The sequence below is a fragment of the Centroberyx gerrardi genome, chromosome 10 (assembly GCF_048128805.1).
Source record: "Centroberyx gerrardi isolate f3 chromosome 10, fCenGer3.hap1.cur.20231027, whole genome shotgun sequence".
Taxonomy (NCBI): domain Eukaryota; kingdom Metazoa; phylum Chordata; class Actinopteri; order Beryciformes; family Berycidae; genus Centroberyx; species Centroberyx gerrardi.
In genome coordinates this window covers 32203105-32218985 of record NC_136006.1, presented here as the reverse complement: position 1 = coordinate 32218985, position 15881 = coordinate 32203105, and positions in this window count along the sequence as shown.

Sequence of the window (15881 nt, the reverse complement as noted above, 5' to 3'; positions counted from 1 at the left end):
TTGCACTCTAACCTACAGCCTGGTACGTAAGAATTAAATACTTCAACCTCAGGCAGCCCCGCTGGGCAGAGGAACCCACGACTAAGCAAAGCTAATCAGGGCCCTCTATGGCAGATCTACCCTTGGTTAAAGCACTAAAACCCTCAATGCACTGACAAATATACGATTCAATCCTTATCCTGAAGTTACGGATCTGACTTGTCGACTTCCCTTACTATAATCACCCACTCAATAATCAACCTATCTATAATCACACATCACTTATATGTTAATGTGATGGCTGTATAATTTCTGGGCGGTACCTAAAATTTAATTGTGCATGAATGAGATGCTCGATTAGAGTAGTCTGGGAGATACTAATACGACGCAAACTGTAATCCAAAATCTGAACTGTGAGAGGCAGCAATGTGCCATAAGGCATGCAGGCTGCCAGAAATTAGAAGAAGAAGAAGAAGAAACTTAGAGTAGCACTATGCTATGGCTGGTGTTTATACAGAAATAGCTGGTGAATTTAGAGCATTAGCTCACAAAATAGATGTTACTACTATTCCACTGAGTGATGTTTTAGTGAGGGTCAAGGACATATGTGGCAGCATTTGCATTCTCAGCTTCTCTGTTGTTATTATCATTATTTTCTTCCTGTTAAAAGATGTCTATCACGTGCTGCTTCCTGTCCGACAGGAAGTCTGTGATCCACCTGCAGGTGGAGTCAGGCACACTCAGCTGGAAGAGCTTGTCCTGTAGCAGAGCCGGGATGATCGTGTTAAAGGCAGAGCTGAAGTCCACAAACAGGATCCTGGCGTAGGTTCCTGAGGAGTCCAGGTGCTGGAGGATGAAGTGGAGGGCCATGTTTACTGCATCGTCTACAGACCTGTTGGCTCTGAAGGCGAACTGCAGGGGGTCCAGGAGTGGGTCAGTGATGTTTTTGAGGTGTGACAGCACAAGGCGCTCAAATGACTTCATCACCACAGATGTCAGGGCGACGGGTCTGTAGTCGTTAAATCCTGTGGTCCTTGGCTTTTTGGGGACGGGGATGATGGTGGAGGTCTTGAAGCAGGATGGTACGTGGCATGTCACCAGTGAGGTGTTGAAAATGTCTGTGAACACCGGAGACAGCTGATCAGCACAGTGCTTCAGGGTGGATGGAGAGACAGAGTCTGGCCCGGCTGCTTTGCGGGGGTTCTGTCTCTTGAAAAGCCTGTTAACGTCCCTCTCCAGGATGGAGAGAGTCGTCACTGTGGTAGGGGGGGAGGGGGGCTCTGAGGTGGGCAGCTGTGGAGAGGTGTCAGGACTGTCCCATTGTCTTTCAAAGCGGCAGTAAAACTCATTCAAGTCGTTGGCCAGGCGCAAGTCGTTAGCAGAGTGGGGGGCTCTAGGTTTGTAGTTGGTGATCTGTCTGAGCCCTTTCCAGACAGAAGCAGAGTCGTTGGCTGAGAACTGGTGTTGGAGTTTCTCAGAGTACCGTCGTTTAGCTTCTCTCACCGCCTTGCTAAACCTGTACTTTGACTCTTTAAACCTGTCTCTGTCCCTTCCTTCTCCGACCTTAGCTGTCTGAGTTTGGCTGTGAACCAGGGTTTGTCATTTTTGTACCTCACCGTGGTGCGTGATGGTACACAGCTGTCCTCACAGAAGCTAATGTATGACGTCACAGCCTCTGTGTACTCGTCCAGACTGTTGGTAGCAGTCCTGAAAACCTCCCAGTCAGTGCAGTCCAAGCACGCCTGAAGATCCTCCACAGCTTCACTGGTCCACTTTTTTGATGTCTTCACCACAGGTTTGTAGAGCTTTAATTTCTGCCTGTATACTGGAATCAGGTGGATCATGACGTGGTCAGAGTGTCCCAGTGCAGCGCGGGGGACGGCGTGATAGGCATTGCTTACTGTGGTGTAACAGTAATCCAGAATTCTCCTCTCTGGTCGGGCATTTAATAAACTGTCTGTATTTGGGGAGATCATGGGTGAGATTTCCTTTGTTAAAGTCACCGATGACAATAACTAAGGAATCCGGGTTTGTCCGCTCCACACACAGTATCTGGTCAGCGAGCGTGCGCTGTGCCTCCTGCACGTTGGCCTGCGGTGGAATGTAAACACCGACCAAAATGAATGAAACGAACTCACGAGGGGAGTAGAAGGGTTTACAGTTTATGAAAAATGATTCCAGATCAGGAGAACAGTGCTGTAGAATCACTGACACATCCTTACACCATCCGCTGTTTGTATAAAAACAGATACCTCCACCTTTCGTCTTGCCGGAAAGTTCCGTGTGGCGATCCGCTCTGAAGAGTTGGAATCCTGCCAGCTGCAGCGTAGAGTCCGGTATCGATCCACACAGCCACGTCTTCGTGAAGAAAAGTTCTTCCCCAACAGTAGCTGAAGTTCGTCCAGTTTGTTTCCCAGTGAACGCACATTAGAGAGAAATATTCCCGGTAACAGTGTGCGAAGTCCACGTCGACGGAGACGCACAAGCGCACCGGCGCGTTTTCCTCTCCTCTGGCAATAGATCCAGAACTGGATGAGAGGCCTTGACTCATACACATTCTTGTGCGTACTGTCTGTGGATAGGTCGATCAGCTGATCTTCCTCAGAGGCTGTCAAGTTTGAGCCGTCCGATGCATTGTGTTTGAATGGAAACTGTATCCATGTCTTGTCCCTTCTCCAGGACTCAGCCTCAGAAAAGTATTTTTCAAATTGACTTTCGAGTGCCTCCAAGTGTCCAACAATTGCGCGTTTCAAGTCAGGCGAGAGCACCGCAGAAACAGCCAACTCCTCCATTGACGGAAACATGGAAATGTTACCTCCCCTGATTTGCTCTCTCCATCTTTTTGTTTTCTTCAGAAAGCCTTCCATCTTGTCATACAGCTGAATGGCATGTGTATTGCGGCCCTGCATAGAACTGTTCAGTCTGTTCAACTCTGAGAAAACGTCTGCCAGCTATGGCAGTTTAGTGACCCAGACATTGTCATTGAAATCCGCAGCCAGCTCCGCGCGGTTTTGACCAACTAAAAACTTGCGGATAGCTGTGCGTAACTCAAACACGCGTGCCAATACTGATCCACGAGAAAGCCATCTGACCTCAGAATGGTAAAGGAGCGCATTGTGTTCCTCTCCCGTAGCATCGCAGAGAGAAGCATAGAGACGCGTTTGCAAGGCACTCTTCTTAATAAAATTGACAGCCTTCACAACAGTGTCCATAACGTCAGCAAATTCAGCACTCATTTCTTTGGCAGCAAGAGATTCTCAGTGTAACATGCAATGAGTCCACAGAACTTGTGGGGCGACTTTTTTGACAAGCGCAATCAGTCCACTTTTTTGACCAGTCATAGCTCGCGCATCGTCGGTACAAATCGCAACACATTTTGCCCAGATTATGTCATTTTCTCTGAAAAAGTAATCAATCACTTTGAAAATTTCAGAACTTGTTGTGCGTTCAGGAAGCTTCTTACAAAACAAAAATTCCTCACACATTTCGTTTTGGTCAACAAAACGCACAAATGCCAAGAGCTGTGCGTCTTTGGACATGTCCACAGATTCATCCAACTGTAATGCAAACGCCTCCGCTAATTTTAGTTTCTTGATCAATTGCACCCTCACATCAGATGCCATTTCACTAATTCGCCGAGCAATCCTTGTGTCTGACAACGGGATAGTCTTCAGTTTATTTACATATTCATCATTCCCAAACATTGTCTTGCACATATCACTGGCCGCGGACAATATCAAATCTTCTGCAATTGTATATGGTTTTTTACATTGAGCAATGCGAAGAGCAACTTGATATGAGGCTTTGAGCTCTCCAACTTTCGCTGATTTCCTCATCATTGTCTGTTGGCATTGGAGAGAGTTCAGACGAGCCTGAAAGTATTCCAGTGTTTTATCTTGCAAGTGGCCGTCATTCTTCTCCTAGTGTCGCTGCAGCTTTGATGGCTTCATGCTTTCGTTTGAGAGCGTCGCCGAACAAACAACACACACCGGCAATTCAATCCCTTCGGTTTCTTTGAAGGTAAATCCAAATTTTAGGTAGGTTTCGGGACTTCTCTCTTTTGCGTTTAAACTCTGCCGCTGGGGCAGGTTCACCTGTGGTCTCGGACGAGGTGGAAGGAGTAACGGTAGGATCCCGAGCTCGAGGCCTAGTTACCGTTACAAAGCGATCCATTCTACTTCACATATTAACCTAGTAGTAGGCTAGTTATTCATTATTTTAGCACCGAACTGTGTTTTAGCCAACGCTTAGCTTGCTAGCAAGCCAGCTAATTTTTTTCAATAGCGGTTGGTCACGTGTAGGCTCTGCATCATGCAGCGTGGTTGCATGGGAATCATTCATTTTGTAAATCGTTTTTATCAAAAGTATCTTATTATTGCCTATTAATACTTGGAGTTTACTCAATATTATTATTTTTGTCTAAAATACATTTTAAAATTTTTCACATAAATTATTTTGACGAAAATTGGCAGACCCCCTACAGTACCTCCGCGGACCACCACTGAGCTAGACAGTACATTGTGGGTGTAATTCTACTGACAACAGTCACTACAGATCTTCACTGAAGCCAACATTGTTATGCCCACACCACCGCACACATTTCCCAAAGAGCCATTTTCATAACCAGCTGGACAGCACAGCCTGCTAGGTGAGCCAGCCCATATACCCAGTGGCTAGTAAAGGGAGACAAAAACTAACATTTTGTGGTTAAATAACCACATGACTATATCTACCCGCAGGACCCGGTACCGTGACCCTAATGGCGTAGTGAGGAAAAGTCGCTGTGAAAAGTTTTTTGTTTTTTTTTATATATGAGTGTTGTACTGTTTTGAAAACAGGGGGACTTGGGTTTTCAGAATCCGTAAATCAATTGTATTTTGTCCAAACTATGCACTGATGAGGAAAATAGTAATACAGTTTGTAAATATGACGACTGGGACTATCACCAGTCTGCAGAATAAATAGCATGTTGTTATGTAACAGCTTTTCCAATGTTCTTTTTCAATCTTTCTTTTTAAATATAAAGATAAAATTATAAATAAGTTTTCAGGGAATTATTTGCCTAAATGTTCAAATGAATGGGTGGCCATTTTTCCGTTCATCCTCCAGTTAATATAGAACCTCCTTGGGTGAGCAGCTTATGTTCAAATGAATGGGCGCACAACACGGAAGCAAACCAGGAAAAAAAAAACTTTTTTGGCATATGCGCTGGGTGAGCAGCTTACGTTCAAATGAATGGGCAGCCATTTTTCCGTTCATATAGAACCTCCTTGCTATCGACCTCCGAGTTCCAATGGAATGCACCACCATAAAACTGCGGTTGGTCTCCGCGGCTGCAGCTGGTTGCTTCTCATTTTTTCAGCACCGTGGAGCTGCTTTTGAGACTCCTCCATACTCCATAGTGCTGATCCAGAATTAGTCCTTATAAACAGGTAGAATCAAACCCCTGCCCCTTCAGTATTAGCTTTTACTCTAAGTTACACTACATAAAGTATTAACTATGGAAGCCCTGAAGGGCAACATGCGAAAAAAGAAAGTTTGCGGTCAGTGTCGGCCAAAAGCTAAGTTTATCTTGAACGTATGAGATACTATCTTGTACGTACGAGATACTAACTTGTACGTACAAGTTAGTAAAAATTTTTTTTTTTTTTACACCTTGCCCTTCAGGGGCGCCGCACTGTACGACTTATGACTTACTGTAGCCTTACAGTGTTCTATAGCACATGGGCGTCACCATTCTTTACATATTGGGGGGGGACACAATTTGCCCAGCTCCTCCCAGAGATTTTTGCCATTTCAGACCATTTCCTTCTACTTCTGATCCACAAAAAGTTGATTTTATTAATCCTAAAGCCAGAGCTCCAGATTGTAACCATTTAACTGCATTATGTTACTTTTTTCTGGTAGTGTTTTTAAAACATCACAACCAAATCAGCATCTGTGCATTCATTTCTAAAATACAATACGGAGGAAACAGAGGTGTAGCCATTACTTCATTATATTAAATATTACAGGCACATTGTCAAACGTGCTTGAGTTGCAAAACGGCAAAAAGAACTGAGCAATTAAATGATAAAACAATAACAAACTATAAGGTATTTAAAAAAAACACGACGACCTTCAATCATTGTGAATTTACTGCATGGAATTCTTGGAATGCCATTTTACGCAGCACTCAGCTCAGGTTTCCTATAGCCGACCTTACAGTGTTATATAGCCTAGTATTAAATAATAGGAAATAACCAGTATGGATAACATTTGCTAAATGTCAAATATTTATACATATATAATGAGCTCTGTCCATTAAATCCTTTTGGAAACGTGCATTACGCAGCACTCGTCTCCTCTCCTTATTCCTCCGACCTAGTCAACAGTCTCTCACTGGATTTCTCTGAAGAGGCTCCTTGGCATTCTTTGTATAAAAAGTTGCTTCTGACGAATAGCTTATTCCATGGAAATACAGAACCGCAATACTGTGGAATGAATCTTTCAGTTTATCCACAGACAGAATATCTCACGTTTCAATTTCTGGAGCTCTGTGTCTCATCACACTGTTGTTCTAAAGGCATGTGAGTAATCATACGTGTGAAATTACTTTACATGGAGTTTTAATGGCGGAGAGGGAGAGACTTCACATCTGTCTACCAACGCCCTGTAGCATGTTGTACTGTTGTAATTTGCTGGTATGTTGCAGGGAGACAATTGAAAAAAATGTATTTAGGTAGAATCCTCTTTTTTTTTTTTTAATTCTGTAAAGGCCTTTAAAGCCCAAATATTTTGAAAAAGTCGTGGAAGGATGAGTGAGACCATAGTATTTCCAGTGTTTCATAAATTAAAATTAAAAATCTCAACGCCAGCCCATGGCCTTTCTAGTGTTAACAGAAAAAAATGCACTAAAATACTACTTCCCTGTTCGATCCCTGTTAGAATCAGTGAAAGACACTATACACAACCAAGAATTATTCACAAAATGAGTATGGGTACCAATCTTGTACATATTAAAACAAATGAAATGTTCACTCATATCACAGCTCCCACTGAGTCTTTCAAACTAGCACTGCTGAATGTCAGGTCTCTAGCCAATAAGACTTTTATTGTTAATAATAATAATAATAATAATAATAATAATAATAATAATAAGCTTTATTTATATAGCACCCTTCGTACATCAAATGCAGCTCAGAGTGCTTTACAGTAAATAGAGCAGAAACAAATAAAAAAATAAAAATAAAACAGGTAAATAAAAAGACAAAATCATGAAAGACTGAGTTAAAACACAAAGAGATAGAATCAGAACATTAGCAGATAACAAAATTGAAGAATAATAAAACAGCGATTAATTAAAAGCAATATTAAACAAATATGTTTTGAGATTGTTTTTAAAAGTGCAGAATGTATCAATGGTTCTCAGATTTTGTGGGAGAGAGTTCCAAAGTTTGGGACCATAGTGACTAAAAGCAGATTCCCCACACTTCAACCGGGTTGAAGGGACCACCAGTGCATTACTATTGGATGATCTGTGGGATCTCGTTGGAACATATATTACAATCATATTGCTAAGGTATACAGGGGCCAAACCATGAAGACACTTAAAAACTAATAAAAGAATCTTAAAATCAATTCTAAAAGATATGGGTAGCCAGTGAAGAGATTTAAGAGCTGGAGTGATGTGATCTCTAATTCTGGTGCAAGTTAATAATCTGGCCGCAGCCTTTTGAACTTGTAGATTTGCAATGGTGCTCTTGGATAAGCCAGATAAAAGCGCATTGCAGTAGTCCAATCTAGATGACACAAAAACATGTATCAGTTTCTCACTGTCGCTAGTGGAGAGCATATTACGGATTTTGGAGATATTATGTAAGTGATAGAAAGCTGTTTTACAGACATTACTGATGTGATTTTTGAAGCTGAGGTCACCATCAAGAATTGAATTTGAATTTATTGAAAGGAATTTGAATTTATTGAAAGGATAGCCCCTTGAGATGTAGCATCTCATTTTCGAGGGGGTCCTATAGACACAAATACAAAATTATAAAACACATACAAACAGAAACAAAACAGCATTACATAACATACACTACAAATACACAGATACAGACAGCTCGCTCACCCTCTCCCGCCCACACCCCCAGACCTCAGCTATTGTACAAGAAAAATTGGTTACAGTGACCCGGATAATAAATCAATTACATCAGCATAAAGAGCAATTGAAGCTGTTTGTCTTCAGTTTATTTGTAGCACAAATAAACTGAAGATTGAAAGTACGCACAAATTAAAAGCATAAACAGCTTGTTTTAAGATAAGAAAATAAAGATGACCTAAAGCAGCGGAAAGAGGTAATAGATCTCAGAGAAGAAGGAAGATTATTCCAATCAGAAGGAGCTTTGTATTGGAATGACCTGCGTCCGACGTCTTTGAAAATTCTAGGGACAAAGAAGAAGGGATATTGCATACGTCTGAGAGGATATGAAGATCTGCATGGAACCAAAAACTGTTTCAAATAGGAAGGGCAATTAAAATAAACACATTTGAAGATGAACTGAACCCAGTGAAATTGCCTTCTAGATTTAGGCTGCAACCAATTAAGCGATTCATACATGAAACAATGGTGAGTTCTATATGGACACCTCAAAACAAATCTACATAGAGGGGCCAACATTAAGGGGCCTAAGATAAGTGTCAGAGGTGTTCTGATAGACAATGTCAGCATAATCAATAATAGGTAGTATCAACTGAGAAATAATTATTTTTCTGACTTGGAAAGTAAAACAATTAATTGAGCAATAAAGTGAACTCAGACAACCATATGTTCTTTTTATAATAAAATCAATATGGGGCTTAAAGGAGAGTTCAGAGTCAATCCAAAGTCCAAGATATTTGAACGAATCAACTTTCTCAAGGGGTGACCCATCATCAGAAATAATATGAGCGACTGTGTCGCATACCAAACACCATGCTGCAGGACTGTAAAGAATTCTGGATTTGTAAGATATCAGAGTTAGAAGTGTAAATAACAGTGTCATCAGCATAAAAATGAACACGACAATTTTATGGGGGTAAATCGATGTCAAAATCATTGTAAATGCACAGACTATGAGTCACAAATATATATTACAATTTGTAAACACAAAACACGATCTACAAACAAACTCTTCATGATCCACAAATATAAAACACGATCCAAAAATAGATTCAAAATCCACAAACAAACTCTTCATGATCCACAAATATAAAACACGATCCACAAATAGATTCGAAATCCACAAACAAACTCTTCATGATCCGCAAATATAAAACACGATCCACAAATAGATTCGAAATCCACAAACAAACAACTCATGATCCGCAAATATAAAACACGATCCACAAATAGATTTGAAATCCACAAACAAACTCTTCATGATCCACAAATCTAAAACACGATCCACAAATAGATTCAAAATCCACAAACACACACATCATGATCCACAAATAGAATTCAGTGACTTGTACTTGAAAACCAGAATTTGAATGAATGCAAAATGATTTGTCTGCATGTGTGGGTCGTATTCTATTTGTAGATTGTTTCGCATTTGTTTTCAGAATTTTGACACTACTGTTCCGCTGTTTTTGGGTGTAACCAATCTACAAATGCACTCTTCACAATTTGCAAACAAACACAGTCTAACTTGTATTTTCAACCAACTGTTTCAAGACACGCGTACAAATTCTGTGCAATGCTCAGCGTTCAAGTGTCAAATCTGTGTTTGTGGATCACAGTGTATTTGAGGATCGCTTTGCGGATCGCTTTGCATTTGTCTACAAATAGTTTTGACACCGTTTTACCGCAGGGAGTGTGAATACGATCCACAAATGTAGTCAGCCAATCAGGGATATTGCTTGCTATGTGATGTCACGATGCCTCAATAAGCCTTTCAAAATAAGAGCGTGAGCTGAAACGTGTCAGAACACCGTGGTAAAGTGAAACGGTGTGTTAATATTCTGTATTCATTACAGATTAATTGTTTTTATTTCATGGCGTGGGATCGTTCTGTTCATATGGAAATGTCCTAGCTAGTTGGGTCTAGGCTCAGGTCTTCTTAGGGACTGTTCGTTATTTATGAGAGGGGGGTCGGTGCAAAACAAGGGAAGGCATGTCAAATATTTTTTTAAGCACTGGAGAGGGACTTATGTTTTTTATTTTGGCTTTAAGGGAGGGACATACAACTTTAAATGGTTGTACTTAGGTGGTACAGCTTCGACTACAACTGACACTGGCATAGTTAAGTGGTGTATATACTAAGGGTTATATACTAAAATATTTAAGGTAACATGCAGTGCGTTCCAGTAGTCTACTGGTTAAAACGCATACCTTATGACTGTAACGTCTGTGGTTCGAATTTGGTAGTGGACTGTTGTTGCATGTGGTCCCCTTCATGTCCTTCTCTCCCTTTATTTTTCCTGTTTTTGAACGTTCACATATAGACCATATTTCACCGGTGTAATATCCCGGTGAAATATGGTCTAAATGTGAACGTTCAATCAACGTCTTCAAATAGTCGGTGAAAAAACTTTAACTTGTAAACCTGTTTTGAACGTCTTTTCACCGGTGACCATAGTCATTTTTTAAACGTCTTTTCAACGGAAAAATGCTCACTGGGGAGGGTCATGCATTTTCCCCCAGTCACTCAGGGAGGCTCAAGGAAAAATATTTGTAGCTCCGGGGAGGGTCAAGATAAAAAACGGTTGCTACTCAGGACAATCAGGCCGTCCAGCAAGTGATGAGAACAGCCCAAGCCGCCACAGAAACTTTGCCCCCATCCAGGACATTTAAGCCAAACGCTGCACCAGAAGAGCCCGCAACACAATCAAGGATAAACATGCCAAGCTTTTATCACCACACTTTAATGAAGCTGATCTCATGTTAAATTAAGTTATGTAAGGTAGTACAGGCAAAATTGTCTTTTCCCTCAGCTATCACTGCATTTCTGCCCATTATTTTGTCCCATTTGCTCCGTCACCAGCCGCCGCATATTCACCACACACTGGCAGCTGACCCGGTATACCCTTATGTGTTTCATATGTATGTGCTTTTTGCAAGAGTAATGTACTTCCTAAAGATACCCCATCAATTGTATTAGTGCTCTAAGTGTAGTGTGCATTTGTCCAGCAGGTGGCGCGTACTTTGTGTGAGTCAAGGGCGCCAGCGCGATGCCTCTGCTCTTCAGGGAGTAGGCCGTTAGAACCGCAAGAGACAAGCCACCAGCTAGAGAGTTTGTGCTTAGCCTATGTATTATAAGTACCTACCTACGTTTCAGGGGTTCAGGCAATAAACCAAACAGCCATCCAACTCAAAATATGATGTTTGTGTGACCTCATTCTTATCTGCATCATAAGCGCTGTGGTCAGACATCCCGAGCTGGGTTCCAGGGCTATCACGTTATCTAGGCTACTTAATAATAACAATCAATGATCCCAAACCTAACCTTGCATTTAATTGTTTCCCCTCTTAGTGGAGGTTTTAAGTCTCAGGATAAGTAAAAACTGAACCAGTTCAAGAATATAAACCGAACTAGTTTAAGCTTTATCCTGAAGACCCAAATCTATCAAGAAATCAAATCAAATCAAACTTTATTTATATAGCACATTTCATACACAGAGGCAACACAATGCGCTTCACAGAAAAAAAATCCTGACACTAATTTTCCAGAGGGAAGCAAAAAAACAGTTCACCCATTTAAGCCAATATAGGAGAACTGTAAAAAAAAATCTTCCCTATAGAAATAGTCGACCAGAACACATTGATTAGGGGGAGAAAAACAAGTTTGCACTGGGTCTATGATTATACAGACTTCTAGGTACTTGCTGTCACACCGAAATGGAAAAAAGAGTCGAAGGGCCTTGGAGAATTGCAAAACTTCAAGTCTGCATTATAGGGACACAAAGTCTTAAAATCTGCTACTGATGCCACCTCCATACCGGTGAACTATTTTTAAGGGTATGCAGGAAAAAGTCTTTACTTAGAAAACATGTTAGTTCCATAGAATTTCTTAACAGCAGTGGCACTTGGTTTGGAACAAGATGAAAATACATGTATTTTGCTTCACACACGGATGGTGGATGAAGGAAGATACAATTAAGCAATTAACATCCTATCATGCTCTGTGGCATGTATAAAAATTGCTGAGCAGGCCCAGTTGACCTCGATTTTGGATCAAGATGGCAAGAGGAAAAGATCTAAGTGACTTTGAAAGAGGGTTCATTATTGGGGCACAGATGGCAGGAGCTTCAGTCACAAAGACTGCTCAACTGGCTAGTGTTTCAATAGGAACAGTGACTGAAGTGACATCTGCATTTAGATCTCTGGGAAAGACATCAGTACATAGGGTATGAAATTGTGGTCGAAAGTGCACATTCAATGACCGTGATGCTCCTGCATTAGTGCAATATGTAAGGAAAAACAGAAGAGCAACTCTTCCTCAGGTGACTGAGAACGTCAATGCAGGACGCGATCAGGGTGCCATGCCATTGTTCCAACGGCCCATTATTCCGAAACCCCAATAGTCCGAAAAATGTCCCATTGGACCGAAAGCCCTCTTTTCTCCCCTTGTTTCTCAAACAAACAGAAGCACATGGCTAATTATTATGCAGAATGACATCATCGGACCTTGCAACGTGCAACGGAGGAAGCTGGCTGTCGGACCTCGCAGTCGGATATTTACTCTAACAATCCCTCCTTCCTGGTTGGAATTATGCAGCAGTGATATTACGATGGTAGCGAGGGCTTAATCCCCTAATAAATAATGTTCCTTCGTGGCTATTTACCAAGCCCCCAGGAACAGCTCTGGGCTGTGCGGCGATTTTGGTATTGCAAGTCACGTGACGCCATGGGGCCCAAAAAGACTTTTTCCCATAGAGATACATGGGAAAAGAACGCCTGTAAAACTCTGGGAAATTTTTCTGGGTATCGCACAAAGTCAAAATGGAGTCTTTGACTTATCAATTTTTAAATCATTGGGTCCATTTTTCTTTGGAAGCCACCAAGAGCCGTATAAAGCTGTATTTTCTGGAGCTCCGTGAACGCGCCTCTAGGCCACGGGAACGCTCCATGCGCATTCACCACTTCTACTTCCACTGCTGACAAGCTATACAGCTAGCTGATTGTTAGCGGAGGCTTTTAGCTGTATGTGATCAAACTAGATCACATTAAACTCAACCCACACGTCCGCCGACACTTAGGTTTAACAGGCAAGACTTAAGAACAATAACGGATGGTTTCTATTTTGTTTTTGTTTCTCTCTTGATTAAATAGGTCACTTGCAAGCTAGCTAGCTAACGTTATAACATTGCTGTAGTTAACCAGCTACATGTAGCATATGCAGTTCTACTTACTATTTTATATTTATTTACATCTCGAAATTCTCAGTTTACAGACTATGCCTATGTATTTTTCTTTATCCTATTAAAGTTATGAATATATTTGGGCTTTGATGGTTCTAATTTCTTTTACTGTCTGTAAATTTATATTTAGATGTCCAATTTGAGTTAACCTGCTTGAGTTACTGATAATGTCTATTACGTAAATGGAATTGAGTCTTCTTCCAACCAGGTGTGTTTCTGGGCACTGCATAGGGAGATCAAGCTTATAGAAATTTTGCTATGACAGAGTCTAGATAGTATAACACTTGCAAACTCAAGTAAACATTGGTGTGACACCAAACGAACCTAGAATATTCCCAATGATAATAATTTAACATTTATTTTTTTTCACTAGCAAACCTTGCATCTAAGTTGCATAATGCAAACCTATCTTCATACACTGTTTATATAGGACTGTGTTTGATCAGAGTACTAATATTTATGTCATGACTAAATGTTGTGAGGTGACCCACCTTTGATCCAGTGTAGTTCAGTCCCATGGATTAAATCAATACATGCAGCAGAATAATAATGGCTACAAGTAATACTATCTCTACACTGAGGCAACAGCATGTTGGTTAACTTGGACTATGTGGTCTAGATGTGTGGCTTTAGTCAATATTGTCAGAAATTACTCACAAGGAAGAGACATTCAAAAAATGTATCAGTGTATATTCTGTAAGACTTGTATAAATACAAACACTGTTAGTAACATAATATTGATATTTGTGACTAGAAAAACATAATGCTGGTAAAATGTAATAACCAAGGTAAAATGGAGAAAAGTAATTTGAGGGCAATGGACTATAGAGTGATGACAAATAAGACTTATTTAATAGATGATCCAAGACAAACTGTTATATGTAAAGTAAACATTTATTTCAAAATACGTTCCATTCTACGTGTTCCATTTTATATGGGTGAAACCATAGAGATATAACACTAGAGGGGACATTACGTCATAGACTGTGGGATAACCGTCCACCATCTTACCTGGGTACAGTTTACCAGCAACTACAACAGCTGTCTATGGGAAGCAACCATTGTTGTCCTGATTTGGACCAAACTGCTGCACTGAAAGGACCAAAGAGACCAGAGAAGCTGGCTTCAACTTCCACACGTCAGTAGAGTAGAAGATAGAGGCTGTTTTATATGCTAAATTTAACTGACACAACTTAAAACACAACATTTCTGGCTAGTAGTAGCCAACAGACTGGAGTTCTATTTGAAACAGTTTGTAACAGTATGTGTTAGCTAGTTTGCTGTTATATGTAATCTTTACATTTCAGCTGTATATTAGTTGGCTAGCTCTCTGCTGCCATACAAACACGTTGTTTCTGAGAACAATCAGCACACATCATTCAGCATTATGTCCAACCAGTGTTTATATTCTACTGTGGCAGGTCGCGACTTGCTAAAAATACGTTCTATAGTGTTTTCTATAGTATTTGTATAGTACTCAGTAGCGGCACCGCTGCTGAAAATGCGCCAATTTTGTTTTTTTATTAATTGCAGGCTATTTCTGCCAAGACGCACCTTAATGATGGAAGTGACACATAGTGGCGTGTGGTGGCAGAGAGAGAGGACATTCATTTGCATATCTGTATAGGCTACTGTGGATTTTAAGTTGATTCAAGTGTAGAGATGTTTGTTTTTACTGTAGTAGCCTACTTGTTTACATGATGGCATCTATATAAATTATTTCTTTATGGATTGTAATCTTAATTGCAGGCTAAGATGTCATGCCAATAAAGTAAAAAAAAATGGCATTACATTTGCCTTTTATTGTATATTTTATCTGGGTGTATTGTTAGGTGTGTTTCAGTGATGGTGATATTTAATTGCTGTCAACATCTGTCTATTGCTACAACAACAGATCATTTGGGGGTTTTACATTAAAAATAAGCAGATTTTCATATATACTCTTAATAGGACAGTACCAAAGAGTACCAAAGAAATCTGAGAATTATAAAGTCTTCTTGAAAATAGGATTCATAGTTTCTGTAAAGTAATGCACCATTAAAATACTTCCAGAAGATAATCTTTATGATTTAAAACATAATTACTTAACATAGTTTAGCTATTTTTATCTACAGACTACAAAAAATGCTCATGTTTGGTACCATTTTAGACAGTCACAGTTGTCTTGCATACAGTGAGCTAAATAAAAAGTAGTAGTGATGTCTCAATACAAAAATATTAGCATTATAATGGCAGCATAAGCCACTTTCACCATTGATTCCAATGACAGTCAGCTGAGAAGTGTACCCAGGTAAGATGGCTGCCATATGGTCCCATTCCAGAATGGGAATTCTCTATGACATGTCCCCTCTAGTGTTATATCTCTATGGGTGAAACATTCTCAGGAGTATCAAGCATTACAAGACAAAAAACAAAAACACAATCATCTTTTAACTGGAACACTAGTTTATAACAGGTGGATATTTAGACAGCCTCGGTCCACAGAGGGCAGCTGTAATATGTCAGTACAAGGTAAGATTAAG